The following is a 15,614-nucleotide window of genomic DNA, read 5'->3' as shown; positions in this document are numbered from 1 at the left end:
CTTTTCTGCCCGTTGTTTTTCCTTTTCTTCCTCCAGATAGGGAGAGAAAAGCTTCTAGACGTGGAGGCGTGGAGAGGAGCTGGAGAAACGACCCGGCGCCGGTCAACGCGCTTGGGTTGGGTTGACCCAACCCAAGGGGCTGGATGCCGGCGTCGGCGGGGATTGGGGACGTGGTGCAGCTCGTAGAGAGAGTTGGGGATGTCGAGGGGAGGAGAGAGGAGTTCAGGAGAGGCACCTCCGTGCTTGCAAGAGGCTGCGGCGAGGAGAGGAGGAGGGATGTTGCGTTCCTGCTCTCTTGGGACACAACTCAAAAAAGCGGCGAGCGCGACTCCAGCTGAACAGCAGGAAGAGCATCCGAGAGGGAGGGAGCAAAGTACCAAATGTTTGGGGAAGGCACGGTGGGAAGCTTCGAGCACAACTCAGGCAAAACCCATCAAGGGTTTTTTAAGAAGGAGCCAGGAGTCTCCTTCCTGTCTCGGTGGAAGGAGAGAGATGAGAGAAATGCTCGTAGGGCTTCTCGACTTTTTTTCCTGGGGGTCTAGGAGGGGAACAGCCTCCTTCTAGAGCCCCTCCGTCACGGCCAGGCTCTGCGCTGAGGGCTGGATGGGATGGCCCTAGGAGGGCAGGATCGAGGTGGGAGCTCAGGGACAGGTTGTGGGGTCAGGGCAGAGCGACAAGGGAATGGATGCCTGGTGGGAGAAGTCCACGCGGTCGGGGACCCTTTTAAAGATGTCCAAAGGAGATAAAACCGGTCGTAGGCTTTGGGGTGAGTGTTATGGGGTGCACCAAGCCTCTTGCTAAAGCCTGGGAAGATGAGAAATAAATTCACGGGAGGGTGACTGGTTGGACCAGAGCATTTTTGGTTGACTTTATTAAGGCAGATGCAAAGATATGAAAACCCTGGAGCATCCCCACCAAGGAGGCGAGCACAGGAGGGACGGACCCTGTGGAATCGAACACAGAAGAATGAGGAGATGTGTTCAGGTGGTGGGTGACAGATATTGAGGTTGACCTTGCATGTCCCGATAAATCCTTTAGATCCATCAGGATTTTTGTATAGAAACTGTAAATTCACCTGTTCTGGTGCAGACTGCTGGTCCAGCTGCCCAGCATCCTAGACCTGGACATGGCATCGTGCAACGGATCTGGAGACCCCAGTTTCTTGTTTCTGTGCTTCAAAGATGACCCCTGGCAGGGTCCTTCTTGGTCGTGGCCGTGCCGGGAACCCCTCGAACAGGGCAGGGCTGTCACAGAGGGTGCTCTGAGGAACAGGTCCATATTACGTGATGGGACCCGTCCCACCCCATAGGGGGAACTACGTCCTTCCAAACCGAGCACCCACCATGGGATTGGGTTTGAGTTGTGCCCTTCCTCTTCCTCCTAATGAGGAAGATCTTCTTGTGCTGGGTCCAGGGATGGATCCCCTTCCTGGCTGTGGCAGGACAGCACCGAGGTCCCCAAGAGAAATGGGTCTTCAGCAATGACACCAGGAGAAGACAAGTCCAAGAGGGACACGGGTTCACCAACAGCATGCAGGGAACCCTGGTGTATAAACACCACTGCTGGAGGGTGCTGAGAAGGGGCTGGTTTGGGGGAAAAAACGGGCTTTCAGGCTGACGGCTGCATGAACACCAGTGTTGACCGCTACTATCCTGAGATACCAGCGTGGGAGATGCTGTGATGAGAAAGCAGGAGAAGGGGAATTGCTGCATCCCCCGGGGGCTCCTGAAAGCTTTGTATAGGAGCAAGGAGCTCCTCGCTGGGGACATGGCCAAGGTGCAACCAGAAGAGTGGCACAGGAAGGGGCTGCTGCCAGCCGTGGAGCATCGCAGCGCCCGGGAGCTCCTCTAGCAGATAACCAAGAACAAAAACGATGTCCCCTGACCTCCAGGACCCTCCAAAAGACTGTTTCTAAACCAGCATCACCCAGGTGCTGCAACGGTGTTTTGGTGGCACCCCTGACCTGGTGCAACCCATCCCCACCGGGGGAACAAAGCCGCCGGGAAGGGAATCGCCTCTCGCGGCGCCCGCCGCGCGTGATTCCTCTTCCCCCCGCCTTCCTCCCCGTCTCTGCCTTGCAGTGGGAGCCTCTCTCCTCTCATCAGCACAGACAAGGCTAATTGGGGTGATAAAGAACTGGCTCCGAGTGCTGGCGTGGGCTGGAGGAACAAATGGTGCGGTGGTCACAGCTGGTGCTGCGGAGACGGCGAGGGAGCGAGCGCGAGGCAGGCTCCCGGCGCCCGAAGTTCCCTCAAGCCCATGCAGGATGCGGGGCTGCGAGGTGGGGGGCTGTGTGTGTTTTGCATTCGCTGCTGACACGGGTGTAACGTACATGCGCGGCCGGTGAGGCAGAAGCAGGCAGAAAGCAGATGCTTTTTGTTTGGGGTTGATACTCATTTCTATCCCAGCTCGGGAAAAGGTGTAGAAAGGAATGTGCTCCGACGAGCGCAGGGAGAGAGATAGGTCTAGGCGCTCTGCCAGGGATCCTGCGACGATATGGAAGGCAGCTAGGGGAGACAGGAGCAGATGGATTTGGCATACAGCTCATCACTCAGCCAAAAAGAGGAGGGGAGGGGGGAGAGAAGAAGGAAGAAAGCAGCCAATTTGGGTAGGGGGAGGGTCATGCGGCCCGACGGATGCTGCACCGCGAGGAGGGGGAAGGGATGAGCAGCCTGGTCACCGCGTCTCCTGCTGCCTCTGTGGGGCTGCTGGGGAGCCCTGGAGGTGGGTTGGGGGCCGGGGGGGCTCTGCAGACCCTACCAGCCACCCTCTGTCCTCCACCAAGCAGCAGGGCAGTGGCCAAGGTGATGCCAAGCAAAGGATGTTGTAAATGAAGGCACTGAGTGGCTGCTGCTTGGTGGTGCTGGGCCACCCAAGAGAGCCTGGGGCACAGCATCAGCTGTCTGAAGACATGGGGAAAAATGTTGTGGGGTTCCTGGGGCAGGGGAGCTGCTCCATGGCCACCAGACACCTCTGCTTGTGGCTCGGTGCAGCCACAGTGTGAAAACACCGAGCTCCTTCGTGGCGCCTCACGGCAAGCCACCGCCGCCGCACGGCCACCTAGCCGAGAGGCAGAACCTCATCAAGCTGCCTTAATGTGCTTCCTCGGGGTCAAAAACAGCCTGCTTGGGATTTGGAGGTTTTGTTCCCGCAGTAAAATTGTCTAAATATTCTTCTTTCAGCTATTTCGGACCTTCTTTTCTTCTTTTAATTGACAGCACCTGAAGGAACGCTGCTAGGACCAAAATCACAAATCTCTCCTGGAACCTGTGCTCAGTTTTACAAGGCTTCCCCAAATTAAAAAAATGTATAAAGAATAAGTTAAAGACCGTAAGGTTTTCCTTAAAAAGAAACTCTTCCCAAAACTTCTTCCAGCTGTCAAACAATGAAACACTCCACATGGATCCCCTTTCTAAGGATAAAGTTGAGGAAATCGGCGTTTGCCAAGGAGCACCACCTGGACATGCCACAGACCTACGGTCAACCCAAGGTGAGAGATTTGGGAAATGATCCATCTCACCCCAAAAAAAACACGGAAGATGTCTTTCAGAAGTTTTCTAGGCCAGCTTCAAGGCCTCGGCACCCTGTTACAGCAGCCACCTGCTTTGCATTTGTCCAAACTCTCCCTTCCACCTCGGCATTTATTGATCTGCTGCTCCAAGGAGCTCTCCCCTGCCAGAAGTTTCGACCCCATTAAAGCCTTCAAAGATTATTAAATAACCTCTGTGTTAAGTCCTTCACCTTTACTTAAATTTATTGTTTGCAAGACTGATGCTAAAGCTCTTCCTGAGCACTTTAAAGTCTTCCTAGCTGGACACACTGGCTGACTCGTGACTGATGTGCACAGCAATAAATAACTGTGTCAGTAACCCAGACTCAGTTTGCTGGCTAACTCACAATCCAGGGGAAAAAGGATTTTGAAGCAAACATTTTTGTTAGCTTTTCCTTGAAATTAATAACACAAATCAAACGGAGTTGATTAGAAAATTCATTTTTTGTTTCCCTCGAGTCTTTTAGGCTCCCCTCTTTTACAGAAACATCCACAGCTTTGGGAAGAAAAAAAAAAATCATCTCTAGTCCAAATGTTTTCCTCAAAAGCACGGAAACAAGCTATTCGGCTCCCTTTGCACCCCTGATGCTGGCTGGGATACCAAGGAAATTGTAGCAGAGCTGGGACGGATGCAGCTGGGGTCAGCAGTTGGGTCCCCATGGGGCTGTCCCCGGCCAAAACGTGTCTGGATCTGGCCCCACCTCGGTGCAGGAGCCTGGCCGTGGGTTTGGCACCATCCCCGTCCCCATCCCAGCTGAAAGCTGACCCAAGGGTGGCAGGGCTGGGCCCCCAAAAATGCAGGGATCAAAGGGAGCTGCGCGGCTGCTGGCATGGAGGCACCGAGCAGGGGAGACCCCACCAGAAGATGCTTTGGGTGGAGAAGCCAACAAGGGCTGGGAGCTGAAATAGAGCAAGCCTCTGGTGCTCTGAACCCGTCTATTTAGGAAAAAAGGTGAATGTTTGTGATGTATTCCTGTAAGCATCAGTGTTAGTGTGAGCCTGCTGCTTCTAAAGAAGTCAGGCACTGCCTCCACCCAGGCATCGGAGTAGCCTCGGGCTGTAAAAACAAGTAAATGACTGCAAATAGGGCTCAGTGACTGTAGCTACAACTAAACCATTGTCAATACAGCTCAACAACCATAAATACAGCTCAACAACTGCAAATAAAACTCAATAACTGTAAATACAGCTCAACGACTGTAAATAAAACTCATGGACTGTAAATGAAACTCAAAAACTGTAAGTGCAACTCCACGACTGTAAATACAGCTCAACGACTGTAAATACAGCTCAATGCCTGTAAATACAGCTCAACGACTGTAAGTACAACTCAATTGCACTCAGGGTTGAGCAGGTTTGGTCTCTGCCCACCGAAGTTTTCCTCTCTTGCTCGCCGGCTTTGTCAAAGCAAGGCAGCAGCAGACAAAGCTGAACAAAGCAGACAAGCAGCTCGGGAGTGCATTCGATTTGCACCACCCTTGTCAGTGCCATGTAGGTGGATTCACACATGGAGCTATGTAAAGTTAGGAACAATGAGGCAAGCCGTGCAACTTGCAAGGCTTATTTATTTTTTTTCAGATACAAATCTGGAGCCCCTCGAGCTGTGCCTGGCAGGTGGGCACCGGCAGCTCCCCGCGAGGTACAGAGGCTGCACCCAGAGCCCTGTTTGCACACAGCGTGTTTTTAGGGCTGTGTCATGGCTCTGCAGCAAACCAGGCTTAGACTGATGTGCAGGGTGGAAACGAAAGGCCCCGTGGCCACTCCAAAGCTAGCACAAGCTCTCCTGACTGTCCGTGGGGAAGGCAACCGCTTGGGATTCATTTTCTCTCTTCTTTACCCTCCTTGAAGCAACAAGGAGGAGGCAAACTGGAGTATTTGGCCGTGCTGGCTTGGCTCTTGAGGGCTATCCATTTCAGAAAGCTTCTCTGGTTTCTGTCGGGGATGCTGTGACCACCAGCAGCCAAATCCTGCTGCCTGCAGAGGCTCTTTTCAGCCCCGACTGGAAAGGGTCGCAACGCGTCCCCCCGCGTCCCCTGCCACGACATCTGTTAGGTATAAAGTATGTCAGCGCCGGTGCCGGTGCCACAAGCTCTTCACACTCTATCACATCTGCCGACACCTCTGCACCGTCCCCTGAACACGTCACTGCTTTTAGCAGAGCACGAAACGCCAAGTGTCAGCGGCACCTCGGGTGCCATCAGGTTTCTGCGCGGCGCCGAGCAGGAATATTCCTCGTGCTCAACAGCTGCTTGGATGGAGACGTGCAATTGCTTCTGAGACAGCTACAAGGCTCAGGATGTCACCGCCCTCGCCTTCAACGGGAAGAACTGACCCTGCCCCGAAGCAGAAGGGGATGGTTTGCAGGATTTATGAGTCGGTTATGGGATAGCACCTTTATCCCGGGGAGTTTTTACCTTCAGCTCCGCGGATCTGCGAGCACGCAGCTGCCTGTGCACGGAGTTGCAAATGAGTGTGTCACAGCTCCTCGGAAGAAAACTAATATGCATCGCTTCTGCATTAAAAAACAACACAGTAATCGGAAGGGAAGGAAGGAAAACGTGGCTTTTGGGGCATTTCAGTCCCCTGAATGACCCCACCTCCAAGTCCCTGCCAAACTGGAGGTTTTGGTCTTCTGGGGAAGGAGAGTGCTGCTTACAGCACCCGAAACCCCAAGTATTAAAACAAACAAGCAAAGGTTTCGAAACCATCAAGTTTTAAGTAGCAAGACCCCAAAAAAATGTTCTTGCTGAGCCGGAGAGAGAAGCCAAGACAAAGGCACGACGCATCTTCCTTACAGTGAAGAACCACACAAAAGGGCTTCGCAGGAGCTAAGACGCCTCTTGTCCTTTCTGATGGAGATGAAGGTGTCCTCGTGTGCAGGGTAAATGCTCACCAGGTGAACTCTCTACCCGAATTTCTGCAGGAGCTGCTCCCGAGGTGGGTCCCGGAGGCTGGTAGCACAGCAGCAGCACGGGTTCTGCCCACGGGTCGGCTGTCCGTGGGGTAAGGAGAGGCCAATCCCCCAAAAAAGAGGCCATCCTCCCCAGACTGACTCTGTAGGGCATTCAGTCCACGCAAATAAAGCAAAATAAACTTCTTCCTGCCCCAGGGAAGAAGTTTCTCCTTACAGGACTCAGACTTTGTTGGGGAACATTCAAGGCAACTGATGAACCCGAGAGCCATCAGCCCATCCGAAATATAATCCTGAGAACACCCCAAAACTGCAGAGTTTAGGGCTAGCTCAAGTCACGGTGCCTTGCCAGAACAGAAGGTCTTTCTAAAGAGAGTTTGAGTTGCCTCCCCTCTTCTGGAAGAAACAAAATCCTGCTTTTGGGAGTGATAAATGCAGCGAGTTTCCTTTTGATGGCACGGAGCAATTCGGTCCCTTCTCGTCACTGTCCCTCAAGCATTTCTGCCACCATTTGCTGCTGCTCGGTGAGAGCATCAAGCCCTGCGATTCCCTAGGAATTAAGAAGGACCACGATGGGTGCTGCAGATTTTTGGGAGGGCCTTGCTGCTTTAAAGAAGCTGAGCAAGTTCCTCGGGACCCCAAAGCCTCCGACGCATTTCCTTCCCTCGAAGGACCAACAGCCTCAATGAGAAACAGGCTGTTGGACCCGAATGATTTAAAAAGCAATTAGAGATAATTATATATACGGGGGAAATGTGATTAATAGCTCGTTCGCTGCAGTAACCGAGCATGCTTACAGCAGGCAAGTCTGGACAACTGGCTGCCTTCCTTCGCTCGTATCCTTGATGTCTCACTTGGAGTGATCTGAGCTTTAGAGGAGCTAAAACAAGTGTCTGAGGGCATGCAGGAAACACTTAGGTAATGTTGAGAACAGGGATAAGGCAGGCAACAGGCAGGGAAGAGCCGGGGATGAACCCACTCGGACCAAACACAGAAGCTGAACAAGAAAGGGAACAAATTATTGGGGTGGGCTGGCAGAAAGAAAGGGAAAAAACGAGCAAAACAGGAGAAAACGAGCAAAACCAGAGCCCTGTGGGAGCTCAGAGGGTTTCACAAGGCAGGAGGAGAGCAGGGGGAGATTGGACTGGATGATCTTATAGGATTTTCAGCCTTGTGCTTCTCGGACTGCCACCAAGGGCAGGAATCCCAGGGAAGAGCTTCGCAGGAGCCGCTCTGTTTACAGTAGGTGCTGCTGAAAGGTGTCCCGAAGAAAGACAGCAATTAACAGGCCTGGAAAAAAAAAATGGCTTCTTTCCACAAAGAGCCTTTTAAGTGTGTTTTTCCAGCCACTTGAAGGGTTAATGTTTAGCTGTTTATCCGGAGTTGTCGGATGTCAGCTCTTTCTTTTGACTCCTAATGGCTTATAGCCATCAGGAGGTGAAGACTCCTCAAAAGAGATGGTGTCAGGAATGTTTTTTTATGCCCACTAGCACCCACACACCTGCAGGAGCCTGTGCTTGCAGGACAGATAGTTTACATACTTGAACCTGTATCCCAGGGACAGAGATATAAACATGAAACCAGATCCCATCCGACGGTGCCGTTGAAGCCCCTGGGCAGTACAAAGGGGTCCTTTCTCCCACACCCACCTCCAGTGACCACAAATAACAGCTCGCTCCCAGCCCTGCTGGTCCAGGTCGTGGTTTTAGGGCTGGCCCCTGACAGGTTTGCAGCACCTTTAGCTCCAAAGCTTGGCTGGGAAACAAAAGGGCCGCTCCAGGAATCGGGCCCCGTCACAAATCAAAGCCCCTCGGACAAGGGAGAACAAAGACAGCGGCTCGGGATCAATCAGAGCCCTGCTCACTCCTGACCTTCCCCAGGTGAGGGATGTCACCGAGCCTCATAATTACACCACGAGGTGCAAACAGGCCGAGGGGTTGTAAATGTTGTAAATCCCAGCACTGAAACGTCTCCTACGGGCGTTCAAAGGGCTGCTGGAGCTGATGCGCCTGGAGACCGGATCCTTCCTCTTCCTGTGCTCATCCCAAAGCTTCAGCCCTGCTCTGATCAAATCTTCTTCCTCCTGCTAAAGCGAGGTGCAGGGAGGGATAAGGGGGATAAGGGCAGTGCAGGTGTGCACCTGGAAACCACTACACCGCGTGTCTCCCCCTGCTACAGTCCCTAAAAAGAAAAAAAATAATAAAGAAAGCAGCATCAAACAGAAGAGATGGGGAGTTATAATGATGAGAATTTATCCTCAGCATCCCTTTTTCAGAGTCCCTGCCTGAGGAGGGTGCTGGACCAGGTGGATCCTGAGGTTTCTCGCGACCTCAGCCACCATCCTGTGAATTTGGGGCTTTTTGCTGGGAGTTGGGAGCAAGGGGGCAGGAAAAGGATGTTGTGGTCGTGGAATCTGGGCTCCTCTGGGTTTGTTTGTTTGTAGAAGTGCGGGTGATGGCTCAGCAGCTCCGGCTAAAGCACGGCTGGGAGGGGAGGCCAACTAACCTTGAAGCCTCCAAGCATTTAGGAACACCTTCAGTGGGAGACGTGCTCGAGAACAGGCTTTAAGACACGTTTCAGGCTGTGTCCTTCCAGCTTGACTGCGTGACCCGAGCTCCCCCAAAAGCCCTGCTGCCGCTCTGACTTGGGAATTTACACCACGGAGGGCTATTACACGAGGAGGGCTAAGCTGGGAATACATGCTCTCAATAGGAGAGGGCTCGGGGGAGCAGAGAAGGGATGCAGACATCAGAGAAGCAAATGGTAAAAGTGCTCCTGCTCCAAGCCAAGGGATATCGAAACTTTCCCAAAAACTGGCTGTTTAGCCTCGAGTTCACTTTTAGTGCTCACCCTCAGGCCAGTGGCTGCTTTTGGGGCTCAGCAGGTTGCAGACATGGCACGTCGCCTTCTTGGGATGCACGGGGGAGGACTTGTGTGGTGCTGTGAAGGTCCCAGCTCTGCACCAGCTGAGACAAGGCACAACTGAGTATGGGGTCCCACCGTGCTTCACGCTGCTCTGGTGAAGATTCATGGCCATGGCTGTGGTTTGGTTGGAGGCAGGGAATCATTTGTGAGTTGGTGACAGCCACTTCCACCTCCAGATTTCAGGTCCATGCCCACGCTGACAGCAAAGGCAGGCTGCCCCAGGAGGACAGATGTTCTCCTTGCTTCATCTACACCAGTCTCTGACTATTAAAGCAAATTCTGGAGAGATTTTTGCTTTCCACTGCTCAGCAGAGGCATGGCCGTGTCGTGCTGCAGGAAGACACGGCTCTTCTGCAGTGCAAGATTAAGGCTATGGCCTCATAACGCCAAAAATCAGCTCAGATAAGCCCCAGGAGTCACAAATCAAAATAAACTAGAGCTCCCAGACTAGAACTAACGCACCACGACTCCCTGAGTGCTTGCAAATGGTCTCTGACCACGGGACACGCAGGGCTACATAACAACAGGGAGCAGAGCACAGCCTCCCTGGCAGAGCCCAGCGTCCAGCCGTATGGCTGACCTCTTCCCCCAAAAAAAGAGGGAGGATTTATTGCTCATCGGGAGCAGATTGTAGGAATGATACCCCCAGCATCAGCTGGGAAGCCAAAACAGACCCAAGACAACCCAGGCTGGCCACCACAGGTCACTGTGTAGCTTGTATACCTGTAAACCCTGCTGGGTTTATGAGCAGAAACCTGCTTTGTGACTCCTGTAGGCTCTTATTTCTTTGCAAAGACAAGCTAGCAACTTGCAACGGGCACTAACAGGCTCCAACAACCACCTCCACGTGTATAGCTCACCGGGAAAATGAAGCTACTCACGCCTGTGTCACTAGTTCCTTCACTGGGATGGACAGAGCACGGAGAGAAACCTCCGAGGAACTTCTGAACGCTTCAGAAGGCGACAATGGAGCATCATCTGCGTGGCAGCATGGAACCGAAGCCGCAGGGTACGGCTTGAATCCTCTGCAGTCGTTGGCAGACACACAGAGCCGAGCTCCTAGCCTCCTGCCAGTCCTTAAGGACCTCATGGTTTCTTCTCCAAGATCAACCTCCTTCCTTCCAAGAGCATCCTCCACCCGTGGTGGGCTTTGGCCAGCAGCACGCCCAGCCTGCCGGACCCTCAGGGAACGGTTCCTCAGACCCCAAAGCACAGAAACCCCACAGAACTTCTCACTTCTCAAAGATTTTTTTTATTTTATTTTTTTTTTTCTTTTCCCCCGTGGCAGCTGGCAAATCCTTTCCTTTGCTTCTCGTCCAAGTTGGACAAAATTACTGCAGAGAATCCCTCCGGCTCCCCTCCCCCTGCGCAATGCAATCCCAAGGGAGAAATGGTTTCATGGGGACCCCCTGCTGTCTTGCATCTGATTTCCCTCCTAAGTATGGTATAGGGAAGCGTCTCGAGGGCTATGGCTGTGACCTCCATACAGCTCTTTTGTCAAGTGCCATTTCATTAAAAAATCAGCCTTTTAACTGTGGACACATTTCAACCTCACCAAATCTGCTAATTATTGACAGTTGGTGAAGAGGAGATTTCACTTGTTCCTCCTGTTAAACTGCATCTAATTAGTAATTACTGGTTCACTGTCATCTTTACTGCAATAATCCCACTGCACATTGGCTCATTAACCTTTTGCTTTTCTAAAGCAGCCTGCCAACAAGATGAAGGCTAAAACAGATTGGAAAACAATAGCTCAGCCTTGGATTTTAGGCTGTTTATTCCCCTTGTCCTGGAGATCCAAAAGGAAGATTATTTTGAAGAAAAGGCTTTCAGCTGCAATCAGCCTAATTCCAGAAGATGGCTTGTTGAGCCCCAACCAGCCATCAAAGCCCTTTAAACTTAACCTCTGGTGAGGGCACGTGCATTATAAATGTGGATAACCCTTCCTAGTGGAAGGGTTTCTCAGCCCTTGCCTCGTCTCCATTTCTCACCTGGCTTTATCCTTCTTTTAGCAGCGTGACCCAACACGTGGACCATGGTTTAAGGCAAGCTCCTGTGGGTCTGCAGCCCTCTGGAAGCTCAAGAGCATCCTCTCGGGGGCTGAGAAAGGAATGAGCCGGGTGAGCAGAGCCCAAAGGGAAGAAAATCGGTGGAGCAACCCCATGGTTATTTCTTTTGCTGCTACACTGAATTTCATTTGCACAAGTCCCATTTTCAGTTTGGAACTGTCACAGCTGTTTCTATTGGCAGTGCATAGCTGAGTAGGAGTTGTCAGTGGGGATGCTGTAGGATAGGCGGCTAGAAAAGAGATTCCCCGGGGGGCATGGGAGGCAGTTTGAGGTTGTGGGCTAAATGCATTAACTACACGTTTCTCCCAAACTTAACAGAAGTGAATTATTTAATGCATATTGATGTATTTGGCTACTGGAGTTAACACTGTGCTGGGATGAAAAGTGTAGTTCTCGGTGTCTGAAGTGTGCTCTAGCTCAAGGACCTGTCTTTATGGTTCACACTCAGGTTTTATTTTTATAAGGTGATCTTAAAAAACCATAACACCTAGAAAAAAAAGCTCTAATTCTGGAGCACCATGGCAGGCAGCACAGGGGATTCCATCTGTACAAACTGAAGGAAGATTTGAGGTCTTGGTTAGACCTGAAAGTAAGTCTGGATGCATTATTTTTCCCAGGGCGTGAAGGCTGCTCAGCTCCACAATTTTCATTTAGCTGATGCTGATGTTTCTGTATGCAAGCAGAGCTGAATTTTGATTCCTCTTATGCTACTTTAAAGCAGGACGAAGCGAAGCAGCTACATCTGGGGTACTTGGAAGCAGAACCTGACCTGGTTGAGACCAGCCATTTAACTGGGTCACCAACGTAACCAGAACAGGACCATGCTGATCCGAGGTTGCTCCCCAGATGCGAGTGGCAGCAAACCCACAGGGGCTGCCGTTCCAGAAGAAGGTATTTGGCAAGAGAGGGAAGGGGCATTTAGCTGACACATGATAAAATGGCTGCATTGATATGGGACACTCATTAAATATATCACACGGCTTCAATTCTGCTTGAAAACTACCTGTAAGTTTGAAACATGCTCAAAAGCCCCTTTTGCAGAGAGGATCAAAAGCTCCCATGCTAAAACAAGAGCTCAATAACACATCAGCTTCTGTGTTTGCTCTCTGACTAAAGAAAAAGGACTGTGAATGTGTGATTAAGGGCAGAATTTGGCTCATTTACAATTCCTGTAAGGGTTGCTGCTCAGACCATAATCATATTTTTGGAACAGAACACGCCTATTACATCTTGTCGTTAATAATTTACTCCCTGGGTAGAGCTCATTACAACAGCATCATCTCTGCTGTGTTATGCTCCTGGCTGCTTCACCTGCTGCAGTTATAAGGGAAAGCAAACACACACACGTACACATACACACGTATATACCTACAGAAAGTGAGAGGTTCAAAGACTTAACTTCGTTACCTGGTGAACTGATGGACCATTAACGAGTAGCCAAGAAGCCACACATTCTGAGAAATCCTCTCTGCAAGGAAGCTCAGATTTCATTTCCAGGATTGTGAATAAATGACCCTTGAAAGATTGATTCAGGTAAATCTCTTGCTCTGCTCACCTGAGCATCCCCAAAGCCGCTGAGGGTGTCTCAATGAGACTGATGAATGGGAGGAACACGTTACACACTCACACACATTTATAATGAATGAAGAGCCAACTGGGAGGCTGATCAGCCTGGGCTGCTTTGGATAAACCTGACTCCTTGGTGTCAAGAGGTCCGAGGTCCAGCTGTGCGAGTGGAGCTCACGCCAGTTGAGCAAAGACGAGCCCTCAGTGGGTGATGAGCCTCACCACCAGCTGTAATGGTGTCTCTTCGCTGACACGATGCGTGGGCAGGGAGCACGTCATTCTGTTTGATCTACTAATCAGCGCTGATTCATGTTTACACTGCGGATAACATTTCATCTGCTTTTAGAAGGTCATTCTCAAGCGATGCTGTACGGTTTTCAGTATTGACTGATGCCTGCAATTTGTATATCCTCTGAAGGAAGAGAGACCTTAATTTTTCTTGTGGGCTAGAATTCATTCAGCTGTTAGCATCAACACAATTTTTCAAGCAGCAATATCAGATACGACACGTTATAGAGGATCTGTCACCCACAGAGTTCAGACTATAATAGAAAAGGCAGAAAGACCTTGAGAGCTTCATTATTAGATAAGGAAACTATGACAATGAATATTTTTAGAGCTCAACGACCTCTGAATGCCTCGGATACAGGTCCCAAAACTTTCGTTCCCACTGACCTTAGCTGGCACTTACTATTTGAAAGAATCAGGTGTTAAATGGTGCTTACAAAAATACTGAAAATGTATTAAGAACACATTTCGAAAGAGAATTGGAGGGTCAGATTCCTGTCTGTGTTGAAAGAAAGGTTTGGTTTGGCCAATACTATGAAACATGCGTCATCAGTGTATGCTTTCTCCCTTCTCAGTGACTGCTGATAAAGGTTAGAGATGACACAAAGACTGAGAAAGTGGTAAACAATCAAGAGCCCAAGATCCAGAGGCCTTTAGCTCACATGGCCATCTGTGCAAAGGAAGTCAACGTGCGTTGTACTGTGGTCAATAACGAAGCTGCCTCTGGAAGCAATGAATGTATGGGACATCATTTTGGGGGAACGGCGTCAATGCTGCCTTTGGGGTAAAAGACACGTTGCTCAAACAGGTGCTAGGCCTGGAAATACTTCTTGTTCCTTCATAACCAAAACCTCTGAGCACAACTTGGGATCCTGGCAAATAACTGATGGACAAGGAGCCGTGGTTGAGGTCATGCCAAAACGACTAACGTGCTCTGTGGATGTGTGAACCCAAGCAGAAGCAGGCAAATCACATTGCTCCTGTAACTGGAACTTAATGCAATTCCTTACTGGAATACCACGTCTGGTTCTCGTGGAAATGCTCCAAATAGGATGTTGACTAATTAGAAAAAGTTTAAGAAAGAGCCACACGAATCATTAAAGCAGCAGAAAACATGTCTTTTAGCAAGAGACTCCAAGATTCAGACACACTCTGTTTCTAACACAGAAAATTAAAGGACAGTTTTATCTCAGTCTGTAAACAGCTAGAAGAACAACAGAAAATTGGTAACGTTTTTCAGTCTTGCAGACAAGTGTACAACAAGATTCCCTGGCTAGAAGTTGTGGATAAACCCATCCAGACAAAAAAAAAAAGGAAATAACTAGTAGAGACTGCGATACCCATCCCTGATTGAGCATTCTACCCGAAACAAAAAGAACTTCAGCAAAGTCCTTTGCTTGCTTTGACAGAGGTTTTACCCCTTTGTAAGTGACCCTATCAGTAAATCTACAATTTTATACTCTGTAAATCTACAAGCTCCAAACACCGAAGAGTCAAAATTAGTGACTCACAAAAAAATACACCTTCACAGTTTGCTCAACCGATTTAGGTACAAGTGATTTCATTTCATTAGCCCTTCTGCCTGTTTCCTTGGTGTAGTTTTCCTTTGATGGCTTCCCTTTCAAAACTCCCATCCTACCTTCTCCTCTTGCATTTTCGTGCCCACGAGATGCAGTACCCATCCAGGGAAGTGCTTTGTATTTTTTCCCCTGAAAACCGCCCAGGCTCAGAGTAAACGTTACTCCAAAACGCCAAGATTGTAGTGGAGGCTGCAACGTGGGGAGAAGCCTTGCCCCTGAGGTTGTGTTTTCCTGGAGCCAGTCTAGAAGACAAGCAGCCAGGAACCCTCGAAGAAGCTCTGGGGAAGTGCATCCACATCAAACCTGTGTCCCAGTGATGTCTCTGTGTAATGGGATATACTTGGAACCATTGGAAGAGGAACCAAACACCCACAGTGATGCCCGAGGTGCATCTCAGACACCAAGCATGCAGAACATTAGCCTCATACACTCCCCAAAATGCTCCAGCCTGCTTGCCCCACTGCTCCCTAGTGCTTTGATCGCTTTGCAGTCCAAACATCCTCATTACAGGAGAAGCAGATCACCGTGGAGGGGTACAACAGATGGAAAGGAGGAGCACGTATTGTACCCCCCTGTCTTTGAAAGCTGTGTGGAATGGGGATTTTGCTGGGTGGAATGAGGATTCCTCTTGGAAAGTACATCCCACCACATGACCCAAAAACTGGTAGAAGTTGGGGCAAAGCCACGTGCTGTTAACCTGTGCTGTAGCATGCGCTAACAGGAGG

At 50.4% G+C, this 15,614-nt stretch overlaps 1 protein-coding gene across 1 annotated transcript in view; it reads right to left on the bottom strand.

Annotated features, from left to right (window-relative positions):
* SFXN5 (sideroflexin 5) overlaps positions 1-15,614 on the bottom strand; it is an 84,575-nt gene that overhangs the window by 2,732 nt on the left and 66,229 nt on the right. The window lies entirely within an intron of this gene.

This window comes from Netta rufina (genome assembly GCF_964035555.1).
Source record: "Netta rufina genome assembly, chromosome: 4".
NCBI lineage: Eukaryota > Metazoa > Chordata > Aves > Anseriformes > Anatidae > Netta > Netta rufina.
The sequence above is the reverse complement of the archived record's forward strand: the minus strand, read 5'-3'. Positions and strand labels throughout refer to the sequence as shown.